This window comes from Tursiops truncatus, chromosome 21 (genome assembly GCF_011762595.2).
Source record: "Tursiops truncatus isolate mTurTru1 chromosome 21, mTurTru1.mat.Y, whole genome shotgun sequence".
In the NCBI taxonomy this organism is placed as follows: domain Eukaryota; kingdom Metazoa; phylum Chordata; class Mammalia; order Artiodactyla; family Delphinidae; genus Tursiops; species Tursiops truncatus.
The window spans coordinates 21,423,921-21,445,323 of NC_047054.1; the positions used below are offsets into that span (position 1 = coordinate 21,423,921).

Here is a 21,403-nt window from a genome sequence, read left to right on the forward strand (position 1 = left end):
AAATCAGAGCAGCAAACACATAAGGAACCCTTATTGCTTTACGTGCCTGGTAATGTGCTGAGTACTTGCAGAGGAGGAGAGAGGAGATTATACTCAGTTACAAAAGAGGCAGACACATTTCAGCAACAGGTGATGATTGTTCCAAGGGGATGTGTACAGGGAACCGTACATGCAGGTGGGCACTCAGCTCCCCTTCTAAAAGAGATGCTGTCTGAGGTTGCACTAGAAATTGAGTTCCAATCAATCAGGCAAATCAGTGGAGAAGGGGGTTTCAGAAGCAGAGTCAGAAAATATGAAACAGCATTATCTAAGACCCAGAATCACGACCCAGCATGGAGAGTGCAAGTGCCTGTAGGTAGGGTAGTTTGGAATAGTTGGAAGGTAGAGCAGCTTGAAATTATGTCAGAAAATAAAGGCAGGGCCATATCACCAAAGGCCTCCTATAGTAAATGAAGGGGATGTAGGTACGGGGAACTGCCAAAGGCTTTCAGTGAGGAGTGACAGGATCAGGTTTGCAGTTTAGAAAAGTTACTCGAAGGAGGATGGACTTTGAGGAGGGGGTCCTGTACAGAGAGCACCCGGCAGGTAAACCACTCAAGCCTCTTATCTTCCTGTGCCTGACTCCTATACTTCTCTCACCATAACCCAGTAGTTCTTCCAGAAATTTCATTGGCTTTACTTTCAAAATATTTCCAGAATCTTCCTTTTCTCACCAAGTCCACTGCTACCACCCTGTCCCAGCCACCCGCATCTCTCGCCTGCATTATTGCTGCAGCGTCCTACGTGGTCTCCGTTTCGATCCTGGTTTCCCTGAGTCTCTTCTCAAGGTGACAGCTCAATGATCCTTTGACAGCATATGTCAGATTTTATCATTCCTCTGCTCAAAACCTAGCAGTGACTCCTGATCCCACCCAGAAAAGGCTGACCTTCATCTGGTGAGCTCTGACCGCCTCCCCTTGCTTCCTCCACTCCAGCTGGGCTGATGTTCTTGCTGCTTCTTGAACATACCAGCCACACTCCCATATTAGGGTCTTTTCCCTCTGCCTGGAATGCTTCCCCCAGGCAACTACTTACATGGCTTACCTCCTTCACATTTTTGCTCAAATGTCATCTTCTCAAAGAGACTCCCCCTAATCACTCTACTTAAAATGGCACTGCAGCCTTCCTGCCGAAAATTCTTCCCAACACTCCCTGCTCTGATTTTTTAATAGTAATTATTATTTTTAAAATTTGCTATGTAATTATCCATTTATTATGTTCTTATTACCCATCTTCTCCCCACCACCGCTGCTAGAATATGAACTCTTCAAGGCTGGGGGTCTCTGTATATTTTGTTTGCTAATTGTATCCCAAGTCCTAGACTAGTGCCTGGCCAACAAATACTTGTTGGATCAATAACCAGCAATAGTTCAAATGAGAGCTGATAAAGGACGTTATGTGGGGTAAGAAGAGACAGACTTTAGAGACATTGATAAGGCTTCCTGATTGATTGAAAATGCTGGGCGAGAGAAATGGAATGATCTGGAATGAATGTCAGGCTTGGATGAATAACTGGGGCAGAGGCTGACCGTTTATGGGGCGGGGTGGGGGTGGGGGAAGAAGATAATAATGAGCCTCATTTAGGACATATTGAGGCGGAGGTGGCTGTGTAATACTCAGATGCAGACCCAGAGGGCAGTTAGAACTCAAGCAAAAAAACTCACTGGAGAGTCAGAACTGAGGTGTGGAATTTAGAGTCATTGGTACTTGCATATTGACTTGTAAATAAGCTAATGACACCCTAACTAGCTCGCAGGGCTAGGTATCAGGAGCCAGAGACCTGTTCATTCTGTTATACACACACAGAGGAGAGAGAGGGTACAGGCACACTTGAGAACTGTTGCAAAGGAGATGGCTAAATTATTATTATATTATTATTATTTCAAATTTCCTTCTCCAAGGGAAGTTCTTCCTGTGAGGCACGATCTGTAATGTTCCAGGATGAAACAAAGTTAAAGGTAAAAGCATTCTTGGGGCAATTACATGTTGTTCAACTGAAAAGTGCTGAACACACACAAAAGTAAATTTAATTGAATTGTTTATCTCAGATAATTATGTAAACGTTGCTGCAGGAGCAAAGTATCATTTTTCCCTCTAGACAAAAAGCACCACTTTCCTCTGGGAATCGCATAGATTTTTTTTTTTTAAAAAAAGCATTGTATTAAGGCAAGTAATATTATCTCTCTTTACACAGAGGATCAGGTCACAGAAAAGTTAAGGTAATTCCCAAGGATTGTACAGAAAGTCACAGGGCAACTCCTGGAACAAATCTTCAGAATCTTGGCTCCCAGGCCAGGGTCCCCCAAATTGGGATCATCTTTCCAGTCATAAAAGCTTAGGCAGACTTATGAGATAATCAGAAGAAAATTTACAGCAACAATATTAGACTTGGTTTGAAAGCTAATAGTTACCCTTTTCTCTGGTATTTAAAAACTCATCTTTTATTTTTGCCTTTTTTTTAAGCCTAAACTCCCTCTTCTACCTACATCTTCTAGTCCTGGATCCTTCGGACCCAGAAGGATTGGGGCAGAGGATGGAGGGGGCTTCCTGCTCTCTCTGTAGTGGGAAAAGTCCTCCTAATTTTTTTTTTCTAACAATGCCGTGAAGCAGTGGGATCAGAAGGCAGGAACCTGGAATTCTGGGCACGGCTCTGGTGCTAAGGTGCTGAACACTGGCCCTGGAGACCCCAGTTTCTCACACTGCAAAGTGAGGGAGCTGAACACCATCCTTTGAAGCTGTTTCTTGCTCCAAAAGTCCATAAGTCTATGTTAAGTGAAAAAGTCTATTTGAAATGTAGCCAGTTCCATTCCCATCAACCAAAATGAGTAAGGATATTTATGTCTGTGCTGTTTTATCCTCCAAAGTGCTGGGGACTCCACTGGACAGCCTGACCACATGGCATTGCTCCCCACCTAGAGGAAGGGTGGGAGTTGAGGGCAGGGTGTCAGCGGTCCTGCCAGGGTCAACACGAGTGGGGAAGGGGGTTCATCAGGCGAATAGGCTTTGGGAGGGGCAGAGGGGCTTATGAGGAGACTGTGTGGTCCATGATGGGATTCTCAGCAACACTTCAAATCTTCAGTTAAACATCACAGCACACAGAGAGGGATCATAGTGCTTGCGGGAAATAGAGAAGAGAATCTATGTTCAGCTTTATATCCGAATTTGACTCAATGTGGCACCAGGAAGAATTCTTGGGCTCAGAAATAGAAACAGAGGAAAGCAAAAGGAAGATATAGCAACTGCTCCAACCCGAGAAGAAGAGTTAGAGTCCAGCTTGACCTAAATCCATGAGCAGCAAGAGAGCCATGGAATGGTATTAGGGTTACATTAAGAAATAAGAACTATTTCAGGCCAAAAGTTAGAACTCTTTCTCCAAAATATTAATATATTTATTGCACCCAAGAAAACTGCAGTTCTAATTTCAACCTAAAATGAGGCAAAATAATTAATATTAGTGACGACAACTTTGTTCACGTCCAGTACTGAAACCATGACACATACATAATATAAAACATCCCCTGCGCTTCCCTGGTGGCATAGTGGTTGAGAGTCCGCCTGCCGATGCAGGGGACACGGGTTCGTGCCCCTGTCTGGGAGGATCCCACGTGCCGCGGAGCGGCTGGGCCCGTGAACCATGGCCGCTGAGCCTGCGCGTCCGGAGCCTGTGCTCCGCAGCGGGAGAGGCCACGGCAGTGAGAGGCCCGCGTACCGCAAAAAAAACAAAACCAAAACCAAAAAAAAATCCCTAAAATCAAGAACATGAAGTCATTACAAATGTTTATGTGTATCTATATTTATTGACAGGGAAGAACTACACTAGTTAGTGCTGAGAAAAGAAAACCAAACCGAAACCCAGATGGCAGAGCAATTAGTGTGAATCTATTTTAAAAATACATGTATGTTTATATTTGCTTGGGGAAAATATCGAGAAGGATATTTTATATATATTATATATATTATATATATAAAATATAAAATTATAATATGTATAAAATATCCTTCTCGATATTTTCCCCAAGCAGATATAAATATGGCATCTATCTGTGCATGGTGGGATTGCAAGTTTTATCTTTAAAATGTTTATCAGTATATTCTACCCTTTTTACTATGTTTGTGTTTAGTTTCAAAAAGTTCATTACAATCTGAAATCAGAGAAGAGGAACCCAACTGAAGGTGATTCCTCTTCATTGGCTTCTTCCCAAAGAGGCATGAAAAATCTTGTCTTAAAAACAAGTTGTCCCAACATCGCTGTCCTCATTAGAGCCCAGACTTGATTCCTGAAACCAAAAGGCTGCAACCTCCAGGCCTGTCCAAAAAGAGTGAGGAGAGGTAACCTCTCTGGCCTGGGTCCTCCTCCTGCTCTCTCCCCTAGGACTGCAGTTTCCCGCTAAGGACTCAGTAAAATCCCCTGTTCCTCAGAGTCTCCAATGAGCATCTTGGTTTAAGTGCCCTCCTACCTCAGAGTCTTCTCTTCACAATGGAAGGAGAGGAAGCCAAGCATAGTGAGAAAACTGGACAATTGTGGATAAAGAAAGGATGCATCATTGGAGGTCTGTGGAAACATGAAAATTGATGCAGCCTTTCTCATCAGGTTTAGAATGCCCCCACATTTAAATGAAGTGTTTAATGTGCAGTCAAGGAAGCCAGGCCTTGGCTTCAAAGATGTTGGCAGCCCATGGTTTAGCAAAACAAAAAAACAACTGTAATTTAGGATTGTTTCCAGGCTGCAGTAAGGCCAGTAGTCATCTTGGATGAAAGTTCCATATGGCTCTCACTTCAAGCAGAGCTCATCCATTTGGAATAGTCAAGGACGTTTATCAGCAATCAATCAGTGAATATTTATTGAGCATCTTGGACAGGAACCAGCTTTCTTGTTTAAAACAGTCATGTAACACTCCACAGTTTCATTAGAGAAGAACTCCAAAAGGAAATCTCCAAGTAAACAGAGGGAGATGTACCCTACTGTCCCTACCCCTCCGCCTACAGAAGTTAATTTTTTCCCTTAAGAATTTCAGTCCCTCCCACTATCATAAAACACAGCTCTTCTTCTGCTAAACCCCTGGTTCAGACTTAGGCAAAAATGCCCTTTCCTTGGTTCTCTCAATAAAGTCTAGACAGCCTGACATTGGACAAGAACAACTACTAAATATTAGCACACAGCAAAAAAAAAGTATTTTATGGAAAGTTCACCAGAAAAAAAGCAGTCATGACTCCAAATTGGGTTAGTGAGGCCATGATAGCTACTCAGCCACAGATGCAGAATGGCTCTAGAGTCATCTTGCAGAAGCCTCCTCACTCCACTCCTGCCAGCAGCCTCCCAATTTCTAAAGTCCCCAGTTCTCTTAGTTTCTATATTCTATTCCCTAGGGAAGTACAGCGTCTCTTTAACTGAAGCCATGATAAGAGTATAATAGTCTGCAGAATATTAAAGAACATCTGTTCTGCCTCCCTGCCTTTCTCCTCACTTTTCATGTATTATACAACCTGAAGATGGAGCCCAGTTATCTGAAAGAGGTCAGTTGATACTTTTAAAAACCTCAGTCCAGGCTAAACTATAGTAACCAATCCTAACCTCAAATAGTATGAGTACAGGTTTTAAATAGTTAGAATTGAATTCAAGCCAGCAAATATTTATTTAATAACCACTATGGGCTAAATAATATATAAAATATAGAAAGGCTAACAAAGGTAAGTAAAACTTGGCTTTGTCCTTCAAGAAGTTTACAGTCTAATAATAATGGGAATAGGACAAGTATAGACTCCAATATAATATCAAACAGAAAGTAAGGAGCATAAAAATATTTTTTAATATGCTAAGGTGGCTTATAGGAGGAAGAGAATACATTTAACTGGAAACTGAGGGAGGACTTCTTAAGAGTTAGCATTGGAATGGGCATTGAAGGATGAAGTGAACAGAAATGAATGGTTCTCCAAAAATGGGAATATTATTAGCCAAGGCCCAGAGTTCAACAAGCATGGCAGTAGTCAGGCCATGGAGCCCATATGGGGGATTAATCGAAGAAGCAGCTGGAAAGCAGATTCAGAGTAAAGTTTGTGCTTAATTCCATAAGTGACAGTAAACTGCTGAAGATTTTTGAGCGTGGAGATGCAGTGATTTGAGCCGTACATTAGGTGAAATAATTGAGCGTAAATATATGGGATAGATGGGTTGGAGGCAGAGAAATCAGTTAAGGTCAACTGTAACATTCTAGGTGAGGAGAAATAAAGGTCTAAACAAGGGAGGTGTTACTGGGCACGAGAAAGGATGGTGTGAGAGCCCAGGAGTGGCAGCATCATCGTATGTGGAGGGCAAGGAAGAGTGAGGAGAAAAAGGACTCCAAGGTGTCCAGCCCAAGAGGCTGGGAGGGTGGTGTAGCCATCAACCTTGACCTTGGAGTATCAAAACTATAAAAAGCAACCAAATGAAGCAAGCTGAGGAAGACCTCGTAAAAGGAACAGAGTTCTGAGACGGTTGATCCCTTTGCTTTTCTCTTTTTCATTCTATTCAGTGTTCAAACACCCATCAGGTATCTTCTTTGTAGGGAGGGAAGCTGGAATGCGTACTTGCTCTTGTTAGTTCCCAAATATCCTATCCATCTGTAGACCAGGTTTGAGGCTCTCTGGAGATCTGATTCTCTCAGTTCAGCTCCAAGGATCCCCTAACTGATGAAAAAGGTGAAAGACAGCCTAGAGATTAGGTAATCAAAGTACATTAAAGGAGTCATTGATTCAGAATCTCTTACAAAAACATATCCGCTGAGCAGAAATCTAACTTTGCAAATAGAATCCTTAAAGTAAGTGTCCAAGCAGAGAACAAAGTGGCGCACGAGATATTTTAGATTATAGACAAGCTCTCTCCAAAGTCTCTGATCTGGAAAATCAGTCCCAGTGCCAATAATACAGAGAAAAACTGTCCTCCAGAGCTCCTTCTTATTCCCAGTGACAAGCAGGGCAGCAGATGGTCAGCCATTCGGGGACCTCTTGTTTTTGCGATTACAGCAGAGAAAATAGCCTCCTGGGCAGAACCAAGTCAGTGCAGGTCTGTGTCATGAACATTTCCTGCTTCAGAATTGCCCTCGATTACTGTCCCTCTTCCTTGGACCTTGGGAATAGTGATGATATCAAATGCTAGTGAGGATGAGAAGAAATTGGATTTCTCATATATTGTTAATGGGAATGTAAAATGATGCAGTCACTTTGGAAATCAGTTTGGCTGTTTCCTTAAAAACTAAATATACCACTTACCATTCAACCCAGCAATCACACTCTGGGCATTTATTCAGGAGACATGAATACATATGGCCACACAATAATCTGTACATGTATGTTGATAGCAGCTTTATCTATATGGCTAAAAACTGGAAACAACCAAAATGTCCTTTAATAGGTTAAACTGTGGTACATCCATACCATGAAATATTACTGAGGATGAACTATTGATGCACGTAACAACGTGAATGGATTTCAAGGACATTATGCTGAGCAAAAAAAAATCCAATTTCAAAAGGTCACGTACTGTATAATTGGATTTATATAGCATTTTCAACACGAAAAATGTATAAAGATGGAGAACAAATTAGTGGTTGCCAAGCGTTAGGGATGGAGTGGGGGAGGCGAAGGGTGTGCCTGAGGGGGATCTTTGTGGTGATGCAATAATTCTGTAACTTGATTGTGAAGGTGGTTACAGGAATGTACACTTGGGATAAAAAGTGGCATAGAACTCACACAGCACACTGTAGCAATGCCAATTTCCTGTTTCGATATGGCACTGTGATGGAGACTTGTCACAAAGCGTCTCATTGAACTTTGACAACATCCCTATGAGTTGTGTTTTACTACCCTGGAAGGTAAGACTCAGACAGGTTACCTTGCCCAAGGCAGGCAACTGGCGAATGGCAGGGCTGAGATTCAGATCTAGGCAATCTGACCCTCAAACGTTTGTTTTTAATCTTGATGTTCAGCTACCCATGTCCTGGCAAGGAAAGCAGATAGGCAGAAAAAAATAATAAGCTTTTCATAGGATCATGACTACAGGGATACAGGTAGAGGAACTATCTAGAACTCATTACTTTAACCATTCAGCTCAGAGCTACCATTTTGAGTGCTTACAGACTAAGAATTTTCCTGAAACACTTTATATGTGTTTCTATTTTTACTCCTAAAACTGGCTTTTGCCATTGTCTAGTCCTTCCTTACTGGCTCTGAAACGTCACCTCTGACCTTGGAGTGGATGCCACGTCAAGTGATGCTCAGCTACTTAGGAGTTAGTGCAATTGCAAAGTTTCCCTGCTTTGTTCACTCCTGGGTTTCTGTGAACTCCTTCCTTTCACTGAGGACCATCCACTACAGTCTTTGGTCCCAGGAATTCTGACCACTTTACAGGCCAACATCCAGCCCTCATTGGTGGGTGAGGAATATGATTAGACAGTCTGCACTGGCATCTGCAGGAGTGCACGATAGGACATGCTTAATCCTTCACTAAGCATTCTGAACTACATACAATGAATTTATGCTTCCTCCAGCACCAGCTACAGAGTGGAACTCAGTGAAAACCTGCCCTAGGTCACTACCAGGTGTGGCAGCAGCCAAACATCAAAGCCAGCCTAAGAACAGAGCACATGAAAATAATATTGTGTGCCAGGGGTCAGGACAACTAGCCAGGTGCCAAGTGGAATGCTAATCAGAGCCTGAGGTGAGAACCAGAATTCAGGTCTTGAGTTCAAGTTATGGCTGATTCAGTTTTATATTGGTCGACAATGTCATTATGTGAAAACTCAGAGTCAGAAGCATGGTGAAGTAGGAACCCAAGCAACAGCTCTGACTGGGGAATAACCTTAGTTTTTAATTTAAATATAGTTGACTTATAATATTATATTAGTTTCAGGTGTACAACATCGTAGTTGAATACTTTTATAGATTATACTCCATACAAAGTTGTTATAAAATATTGACTATATTCCCTGTGCTGTACATTACATCCTTGTAGCCTATTTATTTTATACCTAGTAATTTGTACCTCTTGTCCCTTCACCTGTTTTTCCCCTCCCCCAACTCCTTCCCCCACTGGTAACCATTGGTTTGTTCTCCGTATCTGTGAGTCTGTTTTTGCTTAATTAAAAGAAAAGAGAACATGAAGTCACTCAGTGAGCTTGAGATAGAAAACTTCTGGGCTGGGACTTTGGCACCATTTTTTCCCTGAAGTAAATGTTATGATCTGCCGCAACGTGTGATTATGGATTCTTGAAGGTCTCTGATAATGATCTGCAAACACTTTGGGTGTAAGCTAAAGCTGTGGGTGGAATACTAGCCCAGAAGCAGCCAATATTATGATTTCTACATGGTATTTTGGGATTCTTTAGACTCTGGTTCTTCAAGCAGCATGCCTGAGTCTCATTTTCACAGGAAATTCTCTCTGCAGTGTTCGTGCACTCCTTGTAAACTGAGAGCACGGAGACGACATGGCAAAACAGTCAAATGACTTAGGCATCTTCAGATCCAGAACTCATGGAAATGTCTCACTTCCTGGGGCTTGAAGGGGCCACAGTGGGGGACTAGCAGACCTGCTCCAGTCCTCTGGGCAGCATCTGATTATTTCCCACAGCCTCCTGGCCCAGACACAAGGCCTTTAGAACAGAGCCAGGAATGTTTCCTGGAGTTTAATGCAGCCTGGAGGTCATGGGTGTGATGTTGCGCAGTGATTAATGACAGGGAACGCTTGGTCGGGATTATATTTAATTTATACTTAGGCGTTGGCAGTTTTTTGTAGACAATCGTTTCTCCAGGACATCTCCTCATTGGCTCTGAACCATGTGACTGTTACTGTTAGATGTGTCCTTGGGATCCCGGACCTTCATGAATACTTGATGGAAGACTCACAGGACTGCCTGTGTGTCCCCATCTGGCACCTGTCCCCTATTGTTCCTATGTTCATTTCTATTGTATTTCCTAAAATGGTGCCACTTTCCTCTATTAATAGAACTGCTCAGCTAGTTGAATACCGTCAAAAAACGGAAACAGAACAAGGCGGAAAATGAGTATCCTCCCGTTCTGCCTTATTTGTGATCCCAAGTCCGTGAATGAAGTGTGTTCAATGGTTCTGTTACTTTATCTTTAGTAGCCATATTTAATCTCATTCCCTGACAATTTTAGACTCAGCTCAGAAGGTAGATAATAATGTCAATCCCTAAGGTTTAAAAATAAATTTTGATATAAAATCTGAATCTCTGGGCTTGCTTTTTAGAGGAGATGAGGTTTCTAGTGATTTCCTAAGGAAACTGGAAGTTTCCTAAAGTTAATTACTAAAGTTAATTTATTTGCTTAAGTAAATAAGCCATAAACAAAGAAAGCATGGGGGAAATCACTCTAACGTGATCATTTTGCCTTCAAGGCAGAAATCCTGGGATCTCTACGAAAATATCTGTTTCATATGTGCTTCTATTTTGTTAAATTATTTCGTCAGCCGTCATCACCACAATGCTGTTATTCTTAGGTGAGAAGCCAAGTTTAGCACTTACGTGGCTTGGTCCTGGTTTATCATGTTCCCTAGAGGATCAGACTCCTTTCCGCCTCCGTGTGGGTCAGTCGGATACGTGATCTACTCCTTCCTCTCAACTCTGTGGCCGATGTCCACAAGAATTTAGACCCAGTATATCCTCTCTTTTATCTACACAAGCTGATGCCATCACTTTATTCTCTTAATATAATGAGGGTAATTTAGTGTCAAACTATAATTGATTTAACTGTTTCCTTGTCAACTGACCTATGAGTTGAGGGAAGAAAATCAGTCTCTAGAAATCTAAGTCAAATGTATCTTCTCAAAAGTTAGGCTTGATGCAGGGCCCTCCGAAAGTAAGACCAACTGTGTAGAAATTAGTGTTTTAAAATAGTTGCTATTTTACATTTGGGAAGAGTTAACTGTCCAAATGTTTGCATCCTAAGTTTAATTATGAAATAAGACACATTATCATTATTGAAGCTGGAACTTCTGGCTCAATTTTTTTTTTTTTTTTTTTTTGGCTGTGTTGGGTCTTTGTTGCTGTGCGCCGGCTTTTCTCTAGTTGCGGTGACTGGGGGCTGCTCTTCGTTGCGGTGCGTGGGCATCTCATCGCGGTGGCTTCTCTTATTGCGGAGCATGGTCTCTAGGCACGTGGGCTTCAGTAGTTGTGGCATGCGGGCTCAGTAGTTGTTGCACGTGGGCTCTAGAGTGCAGGCTCAGTTTGTGGCACACGGGCTTAGTTGCTCCACGGCATGTGGGATCTTCCCTGGCCAGGGCTCGAACCCGTGTCCCCTGCATTGGCAGGCGGATTCTTAACCACTGCACTACCAGGGAAGTCCTCTGGCTTAATTTTAATTAGCATTACTTTAGAGTACCTAGTGCTATGAAAAGATAGACATTGCCTAGTTTAGGAAAGTGGAATGAATCTTGATTGTCTTCAGAAGCTGGCAATACTGGCTAGTGAATTCCAGGTACACATGAACGTGACCAAGACTGACAGGATAGTTGGAAAACAAAGGACTGGTTTTTGTTTATGTATTTGTTTTCACTTGCGGCCTTGTAAAACATATTTGTGTTTTTTTGTTTTATTTGTGTCTTTTTTTGTGGTACGCGGGCCTCTTACTGTTGTGGCCGCTCCCGTTGCGGAGCACAGGCTCCGGACGCGCAGGCTCAGCGGCCATGGCTCACGGGCCCAGCCGCTCCGCGGCATGTGGGATCTTCCCGGACCGGGGCATGAACCCATGTCCCCTGCATCGGCAGGCGGACTCTCAACCACTGCGCCACCAGGGAAGCCCGTAAAACATATTTGGATGATTTAATTAAACTCTCCGAGCCTCATTTATTCAGCTGTAATGTGAAAAAAGTAATGGAACCTAACTCATTAGTTTACTGTGAAGATTAAATAGGAAGGTGCTTGTGCTGGCACGTGATAAGGGCTCAATAAATATTAGCTATTAATTTTTAAAAATGAAAACAGGACAGTTACAGCCTCTGAATAGAGTCCCTCCTTCCATCCCAAATTGTCATATACTGTTTGACTCAAGTCATACCATCTCACTTGAAGTTGAGGGTCACAGGCTTTTATTGTAGAACCACTCTAAAGCCCCATAATACTGAAGTCAAAGTCAATATAAACAAAGCAATAGTTGGAAAAAAAAGTTTCCAAAGATTTTAACCCTATTAAAATGATTCCGAGTGAGCTTTCTACTGGGTCCTAGTAAAGAAAAACAGATATAAGTTAAGCAGTGATCCATCACATTTAAAGCTTACGTGGTACTTAATTCTAAAGCATACTTTAAAAAAAAGTCAGCATTTTATAAATCAGTTTGCCTTAATCTATATTGCCTTTAATCAATTTGGCCTTTAATCAACTTCTACACATGATTTAGAGTTTTTCTCTTCTGCCCCACCCCACTTTTGAATTTATGGTGTATCTTAGAATCAATGTTGATGTAAACTGAAGTATAGGGTGGGCATATGTTATTTCTACATTTCCTTGCAGGTTTTATACTTTCTTCAGAAGTACCCATTTCTTTTGTAACAATTCATAGATTATTAGTGTTTACCAGGGTAAACGTTGCACATTTTACCCCTTTTTCATGTTAGCCATTTCCTCTGGAGATAGGACTCATAAATACCTCCCATCACTTTGGGAATTCATTCTATTTCCTATATGTCCTCCCTCTTGAAAAAAATGCATTGCCAGTTCCAGTGTCAAGGTGGTAGAGAATAGTTATATAAATATATATAATACACAGTTAGAAATCAGGTATGGTGAGGGTGAGCCTAATTGAACCAACCACCATCACCACCAGCAAACATGTTGCAACCACCATTTTAAGGAAAAGTAAGCTGGGTGGCAGGAAAAGCACCATTCATGGAAAGTTCCCTGGGGTCAGGAGACCTTCTGGGAGAATATTGGGAATCAAGAGTCATTCTGAAGATGTGCCAGCTGGACAAGAGCCTCACTTGGCCTTTGTATGACCCCAATAGATGTTTCTCCACGGTCGTTGTTCTGTTCTTCCCCCCCCATGGCTATCTAGGTCAGGCTTCTCAAACTTCAAGGTGCGGATGAATCACTTGGGGCTCTTGATGAAATGCAGACTCTGCTTCGATAGATCCGGGATGGGGGTTGAGATTTTGCATTTCTAGCAAACTTCCGGGTGATGCTGTTGCTGCTGGCCCAGGCCAGACTTTAAGTGGTGGGACCTAGGCGACCAGCATGAGGTGGGCTGGGACAGAGACTCCACTTGATTCTCGTTTCATATGTTGCTTTTCTATAGTGACAGTCAGTGACAACTCCCACCCCTTTGTTTTTTCATTGGCAAATTTTTCTGTTATCATGAAATTCCTGTATAGAGACTCTCTCTCGGCTCTACACTATAATCCCCTGAGAAGCTTTTTAAAAATTTGATTCCCACATCACACATTAGTAAAACTAAATCAGAATCTCAGCGCGGGGCTGGGGGTCAGAAAGTTTAAAGATCCCCGGGCGATTCAGATGCAGCTGAGAACCGCTCACTAGGAAGCTGTAGAAGGTGGGAAAGAGCCTCATAAATCTGGTTCCAAGCTATGTTGCCAACATGTGTAAGTCCAGGCATTTTCTTTGCCTTCAGTATTAACCTGAGAACTGGCTGGAAATAATTCTCTCAGAAGTCCGTTTGCACATAGAAGGCACCTTTTCTGGAAACTAAGAAGTCAAACACCAGTGGAGGAAAATCTATAGGAAAGCTAGAGGATTAAGTTTTTCCTTGATTTCTCTGAGTTGGAATTATATCATAAATTCATTCAGAGTTTTACCTTTCATTTCTGTACCTTACAGACCTATTCTTTGAACCATTTTGGAAGAAATGAATGATTTTTTTCTTCAAGAAGGTGCAAACACGTTAAGACAAAAATCCAACTAATTATCCAGATAATTAAATAATTACAACCTTTACAGGTACCCAGGGAGCTGACAGCACCATGAGACGGGGATTGCAAATAGAAGAACCATGAAAAAGAGAGAAGCCTTTTTTTCTCCAAAGTTGGCTCGTTCAAGCAGACTAAAACAACTGAAACCATGTTATTTTATTTTTTTTTTTTTTTTTTTTTTTTTTTTTTTTTTAATAATTTTATTTATTTTTTTTTGGCTGTGTTGGGTCTTCGTTTCTGTGCGAGGGCTTTCTCTAGTTGTGGCATGCGGGGGCCAGTCTTCATCGCAGTGCGCGGGCCTCTGACTATCGCGGCCTCTCTTGTTGAGGAGCACAGGCTCCAGACGCGCAGGCTCAGTAGTCGTGGCTCACGGGCCTAGTTGCTCCGTGGCATGTGGGATCTTCCCAAACCAGGGCTCGAACCCATGTCCCCAGCATTAGCAGGCAGACTCTCAACCACTGCGCCACCAGGGAAGCCCGAAACCATGTTATTTTAAAAGCAAAATTGAGATGAGGAAGAGTTTAAAGAAATATAAAACATGATATTCATCACAGTTTTTCTTCCATATTTTCAAGTATGTAATGATTCCCCAATTATTATGATCATGACTGCTTGCAAAAAAAAAAAAAGAAAACTCCTTTTCTACAAGTCAATCCACATGTGATACATATTTTAAATGCCTTTAGTTTGTTTAAAACTTTTTATTCCTAGGATTCCCCCAGTTTTTTTCATAATGTCCTCATGATACACATGGCTAGTATATCTGTTCTCACTCAACAGGAAGAAAAACAAGACATTGGTTGGGAAACGACCACACGCAGGCTGCCGAAAACAACCTCATCTCTCAGGAAACTAGAGGAGAGTTCACAGTTCTGAGCCAACATACTATTCAGCCCACTGGGCATCTCAAGCAATGATATTCACTTGATCCCTGAAAATTACATTTTCGAAAATGCCCCAGAGCATACTCATTCATTCATCCATCCATTCATTCAACAAGTATCTATTGAGGGCCACTTATATTCCAGGCACTAGTCTTAGGTGCAAAATATAGAAGTCATGGCACTTGTCCTCAACAGTCTAGAAGCCTTTGGAGGAAGCCAACGTATGGACAAAAAGGCAGTGGCATATAGAGATGAAGAACTCAGGCGCAGGGGTCAGACAGGTAGATATTTGTGTGTGGGGGGGGGGAGGTTCTAGTTTGATTGAGAAATAATTGACACACATCACTGTATAAGTTTAAGGCATACAGCATGATTTACATATATTGTGAATTGATGACCACAATAGGTTCAGCTAACATCCGTCTTTTCAAGTAGATATAGTAAAAAGAAAAGAAAGAAGAAAAGAAAAAAGGGGAAAACATTTCTCCTGATAAGAATTCTTAGGATTTATTCTCTTAACTTTCCTGTTTAGAGATGGATGTTTGAATTCCAGCCCTGCCACTTTCTTAGCTGTATGATCTTAAGTTATTTACATCCTCAGTTTCCACATCTGTAAAATCTGGATGTGCGTGGTACCTACATCAGAGTTGTACAGACCCAATGAAATCTTCCATGTAAAGCCACTTAGCCCAGTACCAGGCATACACTAAGCAAGCCAGCCTGTGTACAGTTCGGTGGTAGCACACAGAAAGAGCAGAGATTGATGTGACTGAGGGGACAGTGGCGTTTCTGCTGTGAGATTTTACAAATATAAATAAAGCGCGTTGAAGCCAGAGGGGAGAAATGTCTGGAGTATCTCTGCAGCTATAGAACATTCAACTTAGGAAAGACAGAGACACCCAATTATCTGTGGGGCTGAAATCAGAGAGGATCTTGATTAGGCGCAGAGTGTGCAATAAGATTGGGTTTTTCCTAGCTCTCTCCTTTTAAATATTTAAATCTTGATAGTATACACTTCCTGTGTATGCATATCCTGTTAGAAAATAGCTATCGTAGTAAGGGTCTCATCGCAGTGTTGTTACTGTTATATAAGAGAATGTATGTGAAATTCTAAACAGTAAAGCATTGCACAAAATAAATGATTGCACTAATTATGCAGAAAAAACATAGTCTTCCCCGCTAGGGAACCTGGGCACAGCTGATGAAGGGAAGCCCTGTGAATAATAAGAAAGTTGAGTAAAAATGAATTAGTTAAGAAAATTCTACAGACTGGTCAGAAGTTAGAAGGGGCTTCAGATTCCAGGACCCATGACCCTGGAGGGAAAGAGAAAGAATAAAAGGAATGAGTGGCCTCTCCCCTTGCCCCAGAAGGATAAGTCAAAGATCAGAAGATTAAAAAATACACTTGCCTGATGGGCAAACACTACCCAGAGCAACAGTGAGCTAGGCCCGATGGGAACCCAAATCAAATAGCATGCAACATTAAACAAGCAGCTTCAAAAGCTAGTGCTGTCCTGGGGCTCAAGCATAGCCTGAAATCACAGCGACGACAGTGCCCTACATGTGGGCACCTGCCAGCCTGCCATCTGCATATCTGTGGGAGATCTACTGATGGATGAGTCTTGGGAGGACCAGAAAGCCTAGGATTCTGAGGTTGGAGCAAATGAAACAAAGCAACAGGAATTTGTTTCCTGCCCCAGTGTGCGGGCATCCCATGACCAGCGGCAGTAATGGCCCATCTTAACCAGTCTCTTTCTGTAGTTTGGCTTTGCTGACCTTCTGGCTGCCAGCTGTCCTCTCCTATGACCTGGGGATCTGGCCTGTGTGTAGACACATAGCTTCTAAGAGTTGCCTGCTTCCCTCTTATAAACTTTTCACCTCCCAACCCCCCACTGCACCTCTACGGTGCCTTTTTAGACTTGTTTCCTGATCATCTCCCTGCCCCCACCCCCTCTCCCACACCTTTGACCATGAAATGTTACTACCATAGATAATATTCAGTATATCTGTTTAAATACAATGGGCCTTTGGAGGACTACAGACCACTGTATTATCTAAGTTTTTGTTTGCTCTGCCAAAAACAACATTCACCTGTTTTCTGGGTAAGGTCACTCCCACATGAATGAATGCATGTAGTCAATTCCCCTTCTGCTTAAGTGGACCAGAGTTGGTTTCTCTTATTTGCAACCATGAACCTTGAGTGGCACACCCACTCTGTGTTTTGGCACATTAAGGCAGAGGAATGGGGAAGTTTTTTAATGGAAAAATGGGAAAGCTTCAGGTGTGCCCTGGTTGGAGGCTGCTGGCGTGAGGAAGCTGTCGGCAGGCTAACTAGTAGGGCATCCGTGTGATTGGCTAACTAGTAGGGCATCCGTGTGATTGGCTAACTAGTAGGGCATCCGTGTGATTGGCTAACGGTGGATGTTTGGCTTTCTCTGGTTGGTCCTAAGTTGGAAGCAGAGACAGGGAAGCTGTCAGTTATCACCCAAGTTCTGTCCATTTGGGGCTGATTATTATGGAAGTTATTGTTTGTGTTCCTGGATTGTCACTAGAGAGAGCAGTCTGACCTTCTGTACATCTCACTTATAGCAGGCTGGCTTCCTGGGCTCGTTATGGTAGGTAAGGAGGTGATTTCCTGGGCAGTTGCTGCAGTTGGTGGGTCAGAGCCTAGTTTTACCTACAGCCTGGTCATTGTCCCTTTGTATGTTCAGTCTCTCAGTCTCAACCCAAAAGGCCATACAGCAGGACCAGTCATACCTTAGTGGCCATGAGTTTGGATGAGGAATAATCCAGCCTCCCCACAGCAGAGATTAGTGAGGATCCAGTGGATCTGCATGGACCTGAGAACACCCCTCCTCAGCCAATACACTGACTCAAGCTGGAAAAATGACCTTCCAGAAAGGGTAGCCCCAGAAGGTTGGTAACGTTGTTACACAGACTCCTTAGAGGACAGCCCCCTCCTTTCCATGCCCCCTTTTAGGCACGTGGGTTCTGCTGCTTGCTGGTCTCTTTTAGCTCAAAGGAAAGACTCTGATGTTGTTCATTTGTACTTTATTTCAAATTATGATGTGTATTGTTTACTACTTATTATTATATGGTTATTAACTTATTTACTCATGAAACAGGAAGCTTGATCTAATTTTAAGGTTATAGGTCCTTTGTAGAACTCCTGAAATCACACTGCACACGCAGTTACCAGGCTTTTAGCTGACTTATTAGGTTGACACTTATGAAATTGCCAATATTCAGTAGTTTTTGCCCCACAAAATGGTGATTTCATAGTGTCCAACCAAAAAACAAACTAGTGTCATGAGTTTTATTCTACAAACCAACTGGGCGACTAGAAAACACTTGTAAAAAATTGTAAGGCCAATTGTAAATTCTTGTTTTTATTTAGGAATTCCCCCCTCCCACCTCAGTAAACACACACACATAGACACACACACATGACTGAACCCTGCTATTAATTTTTCTTTACATCTTTATTGGAGTATAATTGTTTCACAATACCGTTTTAGTTTCTGTGGCACAACAAAGCGAATCAGCCATATGCATACACATGCCCCCATATCCCCTCCGTCTTGAGCCTCCCTCCCACCCTCCCTATCCCACCCCTCTAGGTCATCGCAAAGCACCAAGCTGATCTTCCTGTGCTATGCTGCTGCTTCCCACTAGCTAACTATTTTACAGTCGGTAGTGTATATATGTCGATGCTACTCTCACTTCGCCCCAGCTTCACCCTCCCACCCCATGTCATCAAGTCCATTCTCTATGTCTGCCTCTTTATTCCTGCCCTGCATCTAGGTTCATCAGTACCACTTTTTTTTTTTTTTAGATTCCATATATATGCCTTAGCATACGGTATTTGTTTTTCTCTTTCTGACTTACTTCACTCTGTATGACAGACTCTAGGTCCATCCACCTCACTACAAATAACTCAATTTCGTTTCTTTTTATGGCTGAGTAATATTCCATTGTAAATATGTGCCACATCTTCTTTATCCATTCATCTGTTGATGGACATTTATATCGGTTCCATGTCCTGGCTATTGTAAATAGTGCTACAGTGAACATTGTGGTGCATATCTCTTTTTGAATTATGGTTTTCTCAGGGTATATGCTCAGTAATGGGATGGCTGGGTCATATGGTAGTTCTATTTTTAGTTTTTTAAGGAACCTCCATACTGTTTTCCGTAGTGGTTGTAACAATTTACATTCCCACGAACAGTGTAGGAGGGTTCCCTTTTCACCACACCCTTTCCAGCATTTATTGTTTCTAGATTTTTTTGATGATGGCCATTCTGACCAGTGTGAGGTGATACCTCATGGTAGTTTTGATTTGCCTTTCTCTAATAATTAGTGATGTTGAGCATCGTTTCATGTGTCTCTTGGCCATCTGTATGTCTTCCTTGGTGAAATGTCTGTTTAGGTCTTCTGCCCATTTTTTAACTGGATTGTTTGTTTCTTTGATATTGAGCTCCATGAGCTATTTGTATATTTTGTAGATTAATCCTTTGTCTGTTGTTTCATTTGCAAATATTTTCTCCCATTCTGAGGGTTGTCTTTTTGTCTTGTTTACGGTTTCATTTGCTGTGCAAAAGCTTTTAAGTTTAATTAAGTCCCATTTGTTTATTTTTGTTTTTATTTCTGTTACTCTAGGAGGTGGATCAAAAAAGATCTTGCTGTGGTTTATGTCAAAGAGTGTTTTTCCTATGTTTCCCTCTAAAAGTTTTATAGTATCTGGTCTTACATTTAAGTCTTTAATCCATTTGGAGTTTATTTTGGGGTATGATGTTAATGTTCTAATTTCATTCTTTTACATGTAGCTGTCCAGTTTTCCCAGCATCACTTATTGAAGAGGCTGTCTTTTCTCCATTGTATGTTCTTGCCTCCTTTGTCGTAAATTAGGTGCCCCTATGTGTGTGGGTTTATCTCTGAGTATTCTATCCTGTACCATTGATCTCTATTTCTGTTTTTGTGCCAGTACCATACTGTCTTGATTACTGTAGCTTTTTGGTACAGTTTGAAGTCGTGAAGCCTGATTCCTCCAGCTCCATTTTTCTTTCTCAAGATTGCTGTGGATATTCGGGGTCTTTTGTGTTTCCATGTGAATTGTAAGATTTTTTGTTCTAATTCTGTGAAGAATGCCATTGGTAGTTTGATAGGGATTGCACTGAATCTGTAGATTGCTTTGGACACTATGGTCATTTTCACAATATTGATTCTTCCTATCCAAGAACTTGGTATATTTCTCCATCAGTTTATGTCATCTTTGATTTCTTTCATCAGTGTTCTATAGTTTTCTGAGTACAAGTCTTTCTAATTCTTTTTAAAGTATGTCGGAAGAAACTATAAAAGCACATTCTCTCTAATTAGCAGAGGGACTTAACTATTACAGGGGAACAGTTTTATGAACCATATTTTATGTCTTCTTTCATTTATCTACTCTTGAGTTGAGACTTTTTTTTAGATCTCAAAGTGATGCATTTGAATTCCCCGTCAGGATGGAGTGATAATGAAGAAAATTAAATTTAATCTCCTCTACAGAGAGTTGACTGAGGAAAGGCAGAGGGAGATTGGAAACCATGTTATTAGCCTGTAAAGAAATATAGAGGCCAATATTAGGTAAACCACAGGTAGTTGCACGTTTCTCCCTGGCTGTCAATTAAGGGGCAGCCATCACAACTGCCTGATGTTGAAAAGTGTGTTTGCCATTGATTTTCTAACGTGCAGGTAGAAATCTTGTCAGCCACTGTCAATTTAAAGCCCCCTGTAATTACATGTCTTGCAAGAGCGATTCTAATCTTATTTTCTATGCCAAAGCCTTGTCCCCAAATACTGTTCCATGGTAAATCAGAAGGGAGGCTGCAGCAATTGCTATCACGAGGGATGTGTAAGGCTCCCTGAAGAATTTTCCTTTAATTAATGAATTACACGTTACATCCCTCTGATGGAGGTCATCTTAGTCATTTTCCTTTCCTACTGGAGTGAAAACCTTTCATGTGCGAGACAAGTTCAAGGTCGGGGAGTGTTATCGGTGGAGTTACTAATATCCAAACTCTGAGCTGTCTACCAGGTGACATCACCTTTTTGAGATTATAGAGGTAAGGATGCTCTACAGACATAACCATGAAGTTTTGATTCCCCTCAGTTCAGATTTTCTTAGACATCACACTTAGCATCCATTACTACTTCTTCCACTCCCTTGGTACTTAATCAAAAGCAGCCTTGTGATATCTCTTATATCTGTGATATCTGTTAATGTTTCTTATTTCTCTCACGTTGTTAATCCAGTGAGCGAAGAAACCATGTGTTCTACCCCAGAGCACCTATTTCAGTGCTGGCCGTAAATACGTATCTGTTGAATAGTTAAGTGGACCTTCATCTACACACCTAGGACTCCATACTATTCACTGAAAAAAAAAATGCACAACCTAAAAGTTGAGAATTATGTTTTATTTGGCAGACAAAACTGAGGACTCAAGCCCAGGACACAGCATCACAGATGGCTCTGAGGGAATGCTCCGAAGAGGTAGGGAGGAGCAGGATATCTAGGAGTTTTAGTGACAAA

At 41.8% G+C, this 21,403-nt stretch overlaps 1 long non-coding RNA gene across 1 annotated transcript in view; it reads left to right on the plus strand.

Moving 5' to 3' along the window:
* The window catches only part of LOC109547676 (uncharacterized), a 161,916-nt gene extending 147,815 nt beyond the window's left edge, over window positions 1-14,101 (plus strand). The window contains exon 8 of the long non-coding RNA XR_012328868.1: window positions 13,977-14,101. This is a non-coding gene — a long non-coding RNA (uncharacterized lncRNA). The remainder of the gene's footprint in view (window positions 1-13,976) is intronic.
* The last annotated feature ends 7,302 nt before the right edge of the window (window positions 14,102-21,403 follow it).